Genomic DNA, 11929 nt, shown 5'->3' with positions numbered 1-11929 from the left:
AGCTGTTGGAACTCTAAAAATTGAAAGCTTCCATGAAAACTCTTTATGACTATACCTACTTCATGACTTATGGAGATGAATAACCTTCCTTCTTCCATTCATCTAACGTTCATATCCTACTGTACTCTCAAAATATGAGGGTCACAAGCAATAGAAGAAAAGAAAAATTTTATGTTGTCTTCCATGGTCTTCAACCTGGGATTTACACCTCATGGCAAGAATGCGCCCCACATGTTATTGGTGTAAGCAGGAGCTTGTACAAATCATATGACACAATGGAGGAGGCCTTGCATGCATTCAATCATGCTAACAATCTGCCTATGAATTCATATCGTGGTGGTGATGGAATGTCTCTTGTTGCTTCATCTGGAATCTCAACAACTTTGGGTAATGAAGAGCCATGTCAACAATATCTTTCGACAATCAATATGGAGTCAAAGAAATCCTTAATGTTTGGAAAGGAAGACCCACGTGAAGAATCTCCTTCAATAAGTAATCTGCAGTTAAGAAATATGGAGTCCAAAAAATTGGATTATAGTGCTTTTTTCTACGGATTTGTTGCTGGGATCATTTTGGGGGTTTTATTCGGATGTTACTTGATGTAGTTTATAGTGACTGGAAAAAAATGAAGTGATTACCCTTTTGATGTGTTATCTTAAAGCCTAATGTATATATTAGTATATTTAAATTATGAAATTGTTTTGGTGGATTAAAGATTTTGTCATGATATTTTTCTCATTTTCTAGAAATATTTAATTGTGGTATGACTTCCTTAAATTTAAAATATCTGCAAAAATTTTGCAAATTATGTTTCTTTATTTTTTTTTACAATCAAAATGATTTGAATTACAATGCCAAAGAAGCATAGGAGATTATAAGACAATTCAAAATTGCTTGCATAAAATGAAGCAAGTTACAAGGAAAACAATTGTAAAAAAAAATATGATAGCCACGTTTGAAGGATCACCTTACTAATCTTTCTTGTTGAATCATGGAGGGCTATAGCTTTTAGATTTTAAGGTCTTAGTTTTATATTTACATATAACATTTAGAGTTTCAAATCTTTATCTTTATAAAACATAATCATTTTTCGTGTTTGAGCAAAATAAGACATTATTTAACACAACATGGAACATAGCTCTTCATTAACAAAAAAGTTAACACAAAAACAACACAAATGAAATATGATAATAGAGAAACATGACAAGGGAATAAGATAAACAAGATAACAAGCTAATTTTTGAAACATAACCATAGATAACAAAACATATCCACGAAACATAGAATTAGAAAACAAATCCTTTCCATAGCTTCACACAAGACGCCAACTTGACACATTCTTCATTCAGCATGAGGTAATGACTCAACACCGGGTAATGATTGAGCAGATGCTGAGGTATCAGAGATGATAATAACATTGTTGTCATTGTTTGTTGAATTTCCATTTGTTTGAGGCAACTGAAGGAAGATATCATAAGACTTCAAGAGTGGTGGCTCATCCAATAAGGTAGCAGTGATGTATTCCTTACCCATATCAAGAACCAATCTTTTCAGTAGCTGATTCACTTCGGTTTTTAGCTCTTCCAACTGTTGCTTAGTGCTATTGTACATTGTTTCCAGCGTTGCCGGAGATGCAGGCAAGTTAATGGACCTCCTAATCCTTCTCTGTGGTGTTGTATCCATGGGAAAGAATTGAGCTAATGAATGTAATTAGATTGATACCACTAAACTCAGTTAATCTCCATATATATATGTTGAACGTGGAGACTTTTACATTGGGAATGAATGTTTCATTGTTTAACGTGAGACTTAATAAGACATGTTGGTGGCTGGAGTAAAGTAGCTCTCATATAGGGTTCTTAGCTTAGTTTAACGTGCATGCATGATAGACATGCAATGGACATTCATTGTGGTGGATATACTGATTCTATTTTAATGATTATGCTTATGAGAAACAGATCACGAAAAATTATTTTGTTGATTGTGTTGGCTTATTCATTCTATGGTTATGAGATTGTTTTATCTATTTTTTGTCCAGTGTCCTTAGGTTGTTTGTCATCCACTTGTTTGCTTTTCTCATCCTGTCAGCTTGTTGGTGTGTACTTGCTTCTTCAAATTTGGTCGAGTCTCTGTTATTATTGGTTGCATTTGGTGTGCTTTATTGGGTTGTTTTAAAATTATGGTGGTTTACCTGGTTATGGTTGTTGTTTTATGTGCCTTTTATGCTAGGCTTTAGTTCAATATTCTTCTACAATCTTTGCTTCAAGAGATATTTAACACCACTTTCAAATTAGATAAAGAAATGCTGATAAAATGCCCGATAAGCAGATGGTGCTCTTAGTGCTTTATAGCAAACAAGTAGAAAAATTATAGTTTTTCAATTATTATGCTTTACTAACATAAGCAAGGATTATCTTGTTATAAAAGAAAAGGAAGAACATTAGAAGTGACAACAATGGTTATTTATAATGTTTGACATTGACATTAAAAAACAAAGGAAAACAGAGCATATTGTCTTATGAAAGATAGTTTAAAAACCCATCACATCCAACTAAAATAACCCTATTGTCCCTTAGCCAAACAAAGAAAACACACAAGGTGCGTTCGAAGATAATTACCAAAAAGGGGTGAGTTACGCTGAGCTGGACGAGATGAGTGCGGGACGCTAATTATAATAGCGTTTTTAAGGTTCGGACGCTATTTATAATATCGTACGCAAAAAAATTTTTAAAGGAAAGCTGGACGCTAGCTTTCCTTTAAATAATAAAAAATAAATTAAAAAAAAATTTAAAGGTTGGACGCTACATATAGTAGCGTCCAACCTTTTTTTTTAATTTTTAATTATTTTATTTTATATTTTAAATAAAATATAAATATTATTTTAATAAATAAAATTATAATATATAATATTATATATTATAATATTTTTATTATAAATATTATTTTTTAATTTAAAATTAAATTAAAATTTAATAAAATAAAAAATTAAAATTAAAAAAAAATAATTAAAAATATTTAAGAAAAGTTGGACGCTACTTATAGTAGCGTCCAAATTTTCTTTAAATTTTTAATTATTTTATTTTATATTTTAAATAAATTAAAAATATTATTTTAATAAATAAAGATATAATAATTAATACTATCTGCTCTGTTGGAATTGAGAAATCGTAGAATGATAATAGGAGCGTAGAATGATAATAGGGAGAGTAGAGATAAGAGATGAGTTATGGTGGTTCTATCTCCAAAAGCAAGGGAATTGCGTTATTCAATCCGATTAATATCTTTGATTTAATGCTATGGGAAATATGCAAATATAGAGATATTATACACTATAAGTTATGACATATAATATGTTTGTTATAAGATAAGAGATATTGATTTTTAATGTTAAGTTATACTATAAGTTATATTTATTTTTTTTTAACTTGAAATATGATATAAATTTAATATATATTAATTTGAGTGAAGTAAATAGCATTTCAAAAATGAAATTAAATATTATAACAATAAATATTGATATTAAAGTAATTATCATATTAAAATTGGTTTGAAATTTAATAGTGGTGGTGGAGTGATAATGATAGAGGTGCTAGATTAGTGTGGGTAGGGTGACGGTTAAACTAGTTATATTTATATTTTTTCAATATATAAAATATTGAAATATGATATAAATTTCAATATATAAATTATATATATCAATTTAAGAATATATATTAAATTATTTAATAGTGGTGGAGGAGTGATAGCGGCGGTGGTGGAGTGGTGTTGTTGAAGTAGTGGTGGTAGTGTGATAGTGGCAGCAACGGAGGTGGTGGTGGTGGTGATAGGGTATTGGTGGTGGTGGTGGTGATAGAGTGGTAGTAATGGTGCAGTGATAGTTGTGGTGTGATAGTGGTGGTGGTGGTGGTGGTGGTGGTGGTGGTAGTGGTGAAGTGATGGTGGTAGTGGTGGTGATGGTGGTGGTAGAGCGATAGTGGCGGTGGCGATGGTGGAGTGATAGTGGTGGTGGTAGAGTGGTAGTGGTGGTGGAGTGATAGTGGTGGTATAATGATAATGGTGGTGGTGATGGAGTGGTGGTGGTGGTGGTGGTGGTGTTAGTGTGATAGTGGTGGCAACAGAGGTGGTGGTGGTGGTGGTGGTGATGAAGTGGTGGTAGAGTGATAGTAGTAGTGGTGGTGGTAGTAGTAGAGTGATGGTGGTGGTAGTAGTAGAGTGATAGTGGTGGTAGTAGTGGTAGAGTGGTGGTGGTGGTGGTGGTGGTGGTGGTAGAGTGATAGTGGTGGTGGTGGCAGTGGTGGAGTGATAGTGGTGGTGGTGGGTGGTGGTGGTGGTGGTACTGTGATAGTGGTGGGAACAGAGGTGGTGGTGGTGGTGGTGGTGATGGAGTGGTGGTAGAGTGATAGTAGTAGTGGTGGTGGTAGTAGTAGAGTGATGGTGGTGGTAGTAGTAGAGTGATAGTGGTGGTAGTAGTGTTAGAGTGGTGGTGGTGGTGGTGGTGGTGGTGGTGGTAGAGTGATAGTGGTGGTGGTGGCGGTGGTGGAGTGATAGTGGTGGTGGTGGGTGGTGGTGGTGGTGGTACTGTGATAGTGGTGGGAACAGGAGGTGGTGGTGGTGGTGGTGGTGATGGAGTGGTGGTAGAGTGATAGTAGTAGTGGTGGTGGTAGTAGTAGAGTGATAGTGGTGGTAGTAGTGGTAAAGTGGTGGTGGTGGCGGTAGTGGAGTGATAGTGGTGGTGGTGGTGGTGGTGGTGGTGGTGGTGCCACCACCACCACAACCCCACCACCACTACCCCACCACTCCAATGGTGGTGGTGGAGTGGTGGGGGTAGTGGTGGGGGTTGTGGTGGTGGTGCCACCACCACCATTACCCTATCACTACCACCTCCACTAATACCACCACCACCAATACCCTATCACCACCCCTACTACTCCATCGCCACCACTACCCCCACCACTCCACCACCACCATTACCCTATCACTACCACCTCCACCAATACCACCACCACCAATACCCTATCACCACCCCTACTACTCCATCGCCACCACTACCCCCACCACTCCACCACCACCATTACCCTATCACTACCACCTCCACCAATACCACCACCAATACCCTATCACCACCCCTACTACTCCATCGCCACCACTACCCCCCCCACTCCACCACCACCAGCACCCTATCACGACCACCTCCACCAAAACCACCCCCACCCACACCCTATCACCACCTCTACTACTCCAACGCCGCCACCACCCCACCACTCCACCACCACCGCCACCACTATTACACCACCACCACGACTCCAACATCACCACTCCACCAAAGACCACCACCACCATTACACCAGCAATCAATTTTAATATCAATTTTAATATTCTATTTATTTTAGTTAAATTTATATTTCAATTTTATATAATATAACTTTACTTAAAATAGTATAACATAGCATATTATATAACTTATAGCATATAACTCCAACACCACCACCACTTCCACTATCACTCCACTACCACCAAAGACCACCACCACAACCCCCACCACTCCACCAAAGACCACCACTACCCCCACCACTCCACCACCACCATCACCCTATCACTACCACCTCCACCAATACCACCACCACCAACACCCTATCACCACCCCTACTACTCCATCACCACCACCACCCCCACCACTCCACCACCACTGCCACCGCTATTACACCACCACCACCACCACCACCACTCCAACATCACCACTCCACCAGCACCACCACCACCCCTACCACCACCACCATTACACCACTGCTATCAATTTTAATATTCTATTTATTTTACTTAAATTTATATTTTAATTTTATATAATATAACTTTACTTAAAATAGTATAACATAGCATATTATATAACTTATAGCATATAACTCTAACACCACCACCACCACTACCACCATCACACCATCACCACCACCACTACTATACTTTAATATATAGAGTTATTATTATAAAAATTAATATAAAATTTAATATGGTAATTACTTAACTTTTAAATTTCAAATTTATATAAAAGTAATTTTGTTACAAACATAATATTAACATTTAATTAAAAAATGACATAATTAAATGCATAATTGGGCGGAGCATTCGAATTTATGTGTATTGGTTCGATCTGAATTGAACACAAGTTTTTTTTTCTTCAGAAACCAAACCGACCCATATTGATTCAAAAAAAAATTGCCCTTAACGCCAACATTTACTTAGTGTGAGCCATTTATATTCAACAAGAAGGGGTTATTAATTCCATTGCATATTTCCAATGACAATGTTGGACATATCTGTTTGACCAATAAAGATCTTTGAGCCGTCAAAAGTAATTGCCATCTCCAATTTTCAATGGCATGCTCATCCCTTTCCCATGCTCATTATTCAAGTATCACCCTAAAACATATCTACCACCCAAAAACACATCTGATTCACATATCTATCCGTAGTTGTTAGCTGACAAACGAGTATCATACCCTCCTCTCTCAAATCTTTATCCTATCAATCGAAGCAATAATGTCAGACACATTTGAGGTTCGTATAACTGAGGATGTAATCAAATTCCAATCCATGGTAAGTGAAACCTTCATCTATCATCTGTTATGTATGATTCACGTACCTCTTTCATCTATCATCTATCATATGTTTTGTGTTTGTGTTCTTCCAAGTTAATCCCGTCAAGGTTTTTAAGAGAGAGAATGGAACAATTTCAAGCGACATTTCATTTGCGCACACCATCAAATGAAACCTGGGAAGTGCTAGTCAAAGCAGGACTAGGAGTATCTATAATTGACAAGGGATTATCAGAATTCATGGATTACCACAAAGTAGAACTGAACTACAAATTGATCTTCACTTTCAATCCTCCATATGAATTTAAAGTGGTCATAATCAATTCTGGTGGTAGAGAGATTTACTACCCTAAGAGGACGCAAGAGCATAACATAGGGCTAACCAATGTTTATCAAAATACAATGCATGCAAATCTAAATACGGTGAGAAATTTCAATTTTTTCTTACCAAATTATATGCTATTCATAAGAATGAATTGTTACGCAATTGTTTAATTATTTGTACTGCCATGTAGATGTTCATGAGAATGAATTGATACGCAATTGCTTAAATGATTTATACTACCGTGTAGATCATTTGGTATCACAGAACCATGTCAATCCCTCTCAATGGTCATTTAAATTTGTTTGCAAGAATTACGATTGGAAATATAAAGTGGTATGCTTTACTATCATTTGTAGTACATTAATTTTCTGTATACACAATTTCAATTGGATTTTTTTTTTATTACTTCTAATGGTGTCAACTTTATTTGGAAAGGATATCCCTGCACTTGAAGCTGTGCAATTTATTGGACGAGACAGAACCACAATCATTGTGTGGAAGCTGCCTAAACCTGGACGAAGATTAGATGATCCCATGCCATTTAAACTTGGGTATGTTTGTACAGAGGAGACATCCAGACGTGGAAAGAAGCCAAAACTGAAAGCAAGAATTGCAAAGGGATGGGTTCGGTTTGTTAGATTCTATGGACTAGAGAAAGGCGATGAGTGCACCTTCATCCAATCAGTTATGGAAAAATCAAGCTTCTTCATTTCACATCATCCGCATGGGTCATTATATTTAAATTGTTACTATTTCAAATTTTAATGGTTCATTTGATGGATATTGTTTTAAACTTGCATTGATATCCAGTGCCAATGGTTTTTTTCTTTCGGATTATTATTGAGCAGTTTAAGCGTGTTATTTTGTTAAAAACAATGAAATATCCTTTTTAATTTTGTTGATATGGTAGCTCTCTATTAATTAAAAGGAAATGTTTTTTGGCGCAAAAAAAAATGTCACAAATGGCACAAATGGATGTAAATTGTCTAACTCACCCTCCACATGAATGGAGGGAATATTGGGAGGGAAAATGGTAAACAAATCTTGGCGCCATTGTTTTACCAAGCGCACACGATATTGCAAGGTATTAGTGTTGTAAAAAAATCATGTTTGAAGTGCCAGAAATATTATTGTATCATTTGTGATAGGGGAAGAAAATCAAATGCTAATAAGTCATAAAAAATGATTGAATTATATTATTAACACCACTTCACTACTATTAGAATAATCACCAATACGACCATCAATAATTAAATCAACACAACTCGCTATAATCACCATGTGTACAATATTGTCACCATTATCATCATTAAATCATTGTTTTTAATTTAAATATAGAGGAAGATAGTCAAAGATATTTAGAGAATGATAGAAATAAAAAGAGTTATAGGCAGAGATATTAAGATTATCACATATATAAAAATAAATAAAGGGAGAGAGAGATAAACATGTGGAGAGAGAGATATAGAAATATATAAATCAATATATGTGTTTATTTTTTAATAACTCTTGTGTGTGTATATATATTTTTCATACAAAAGATTATCGGATGAGGGCTAATAGCCCGACTGCATCAAGCGCATGCTTCCCAAAGATGGTTAAGGGTTCGAACCCTCCTAGTGTCAGATTCTTTTTTTTTCCTTTAAAACACACCTTAACAAGATAAATATAGAGTGAGATAGTCAAAGATATTTAGAGAATGATAGAAATAAAAAGAGTTATAGGCAGAGATATTAAGATTATCACATATATAAAGATAAATAAAGGGAGAGAGAGATAAACATGTGGAGAGAGAGATATAGAAATATATAAATCAATATATGTGTTTATTTTTTAATAACTCTTGTGTGTGTATATATATTTTTCATACAAAAGATTATCGGATGAGGGCTAATAGCCCGACTGGCGCATGCTTCCCAAAGATGGTTAAGGGTTCGAACCCTCCCAAAGGTCGATTCTTTTTTTTTTTAAAACACACCTTAACAAGATAAATATAGAGTGAGATAGTCAAAGATATTTAGAGAATGATAGAAATAAAAAGAGTTATAGGCAAAGATATTAAGATTATCGCATATATAAAGATAAATAAAGGGAGAGAGAGATAAACATGTGGAGAGAGAGATATAGAAATATATAAATCAATATATGTGTTTATTTTTTAATAACTCTTGTGTGTGTATATATATTTTTCATACAAAAGATTATCGGATGAGGGCTAATAGCCCGACTGCAGCGCATGCTTCCCAAAGATGGTTAAGGGTTGAACCTCCCAAAGGTCGATTCTTTTTTTTTTTAAAACACACCTTAACAAGATAAATTCATTTCCATTGAATAAATTATTGTTTGAGGGCTAATAGCCCGATTAGCACCGATGCATGCTTCCCAGCATGGTCAAGGGTTCGAACCCTCCCTGTGTCATATTTTTTTTCCTTTTTAATATCACTATTCCCACTACATTTCCGTTTATTAAATGGGCAATTAATATCCAGATGAGTGTTGAGAGGGTTTGTTGACTGCCATTAAGTTCCCTTCAAACAATAATAAACGTTCAAAGATCTACCTAACGTAGAGATTGAGAGAGAGAATCGAAAATGGTGAGATCTTTCCTTTCAAACATTAATAAACGGTCGACGTCCTCGTTCATTTTTAACTGAAAGAGAAAGAATCCTCTCTTAAGAGCACCATGGGAGAAAAGGATAGGTTCTATTTCATTGTTGAACGCAACACTAGCAGGATCGTAAGCTCTTTATATCCTTTTATCTAATTTTTTTTTCTTTAGTCAATATAAAATAGAAATAAGTGATAATTTACTGATGCTGATATGATATTTGTTTCTCATCCATTTTTTTCGACATATACAGAGGATTCCAAATCATGTTACTCATCTGCTGGGCGATTTAAATTTTGATACCATAACACTTTTTGTCAAAGGTTTGGAAGGTCACTCATGGCAGGTTGCGGTTGTAGTGGATGAGAAAGATGGGAATTTATATTTCTGAGATGGTGTTGATGAACTTATCAAATACTACAAGTTGAAACAAGTTACGTATCATATTTTCTCATCGATTACCACAGAGTTGAGATGTTAATGTTCGATAAAAAGGAGTTGAGATTGATTATGGATTTCCACCATTTTAAAGTAATTCAAATATCTTGGATGATGATGATGTAATAGGTGAATGTGCTGACTTTCGCATTATGAGTTTTTTTTTTTTTTATTTCTTTCATGCAACCAATAAAATAATAAGAACTTGCTTTGTTTTTCTCTTTATTATTATTAAATTTCATGTTTTTTATAGAGCACAACAAAGAATCCCGATGCGTAACCCCTTCCTACTCAGTCAAACTTTGTGTCTGTGATGAACACCGCTGATTGGAAATACAAAGTGGTAAACTAGCCATTTACGAATTATGTTGAAAACTTTATTGATTATGTAAATTATTTTTCAAATAGTTATTGACATGTATAAAATGTATCTTGTGTTATTTACTAGAATATTCCAATTGAATTTGCGAAGACGTTTCTTGGCTTGAATGGGAGGTTGGTTCACATACAAGTACCTGGTGTGCGTAAACAATTTCAAGTTCAGTATGTGACTCGGTTTAGTCAAGAGGAGTCTTCAAGAAAGCAAGGTTTGAAAAAGGATGGCGTGCATTTGTGCAGAAAACCAATTGGGAAAGGATGATGAGGTGGAATTCACTTTGTGATGGTGATGACTATAGGATTGAGTTTCAATCTGAAATTACAAGGTCTGGGCAGTAGCTACAGTTTTGATAGGGTCCTTTTTGGTGTTGTCTTATGTATATAGTATGCTAAGTTTATGTTTCATGAGACAATATGCTATGCTATCCTCTATGTGTGTCGAATGTTTTGCCATAATTTTTATCCTTACCAAGTTTGGAAGCTGGATTTTTTTTTTTTGCAGTACTATTTTCATTGGCTTGGGGACTGCTATTGTATATGAATTGCGCATGTTACCAAGCCTTTGCTTTTCAAACTCAAGTTATTGCATATCTGCAATATATTAAAATTCTGATGGAATGCTTTTCCTCATTTGTGAAAATTAAGTCCTTATAAGAATACATAGGATGTTATATATAAATAATGAGGCTAAACATTTGTTCCAATTATGCATCTTCTAATTGTGATTGGTGTATATGCATTAACTATTGAGTAAGAGGAAAGCACTCCAGCTTGATCTCTAGCACCCCCCTCTCGACATTTTGTAGCTTGAGGCTTATTTATTGTTTTACCGTCCCATCTACTAAGGTGATAAAGATAGATACAATGCTTTACAATAAAGAGTTTCTTAGAAAGAAGATGAAGATAGATACAAATAAGGGTTTGTTCAATAAAATAATAGTATACTTCTTTAAACTTTTTCAAAAAGGTAATTGGAACTCACATAATATTAATTATGGTGGGTAGCTCAAGGAAAGCATGGGAACTCTCATCCTATTTACTCAAGTAGTTGTTAGATAGAAGAGAGATAATGAAAATTCAAATTATACTCTATCTCTTGACATCTCTTCCATTCAAAATTTTAATAAGGATAGTTATGTCATTTTATAAGCATTTGTGCTATTTGTGCCACAACATTTGTGCCATTTAGCACTGTCCTTTTTTTTAATGGCTTTATAGTGTGTCCTCTTAGTCAATTTGTCTTTTTGGATTTATTTTCCTTTCTTAGATTAAAAATAAAGAAATGGAAAGAAAATAAATTAATTAGGGGGCGTGCATGTTCTTTAATTTGTACATACATCATTGTTTCAGAAGCAAGAGACACAGCTATTAGAGCCAAAGTCATCGCATGTGCCGAGGAAAGAAACCAAGAAAATTATTTCAAACAAAGAAAAAGTGAACATGACTTGAATGATTCTGTTTACATTTTTATATGTAGATGGGGTGCATGTCTTTACTAGTCTTCTCTATTGAAATAAATCTCCCTATATCATTTTTTTAATTCACCGAAATTTTGTTAAAAGAGGTTCTTAAAAATTTAAAATTAAAAAA

This window comes from Hevea brasiliensis, chromosome 5, assembly GCF_030052815.1.
Source record: "Hevea brasiliensis isolate MT/VB/25A 57/8 chromosome 5, ASM3005281v1, whole genome shotgun sequence".
In the NCBI taxonomy this organism is placed as follows: domain Eukaryota; kingdom Viridiplantae; phylum Streptophyta; class Magnoliopsida; order Malpighiales; family Euphorbiaceae; genus Hevea; species Hevea brasiliensis.
Note: the sequence above shows the minus strand (reverse complement) of the source record.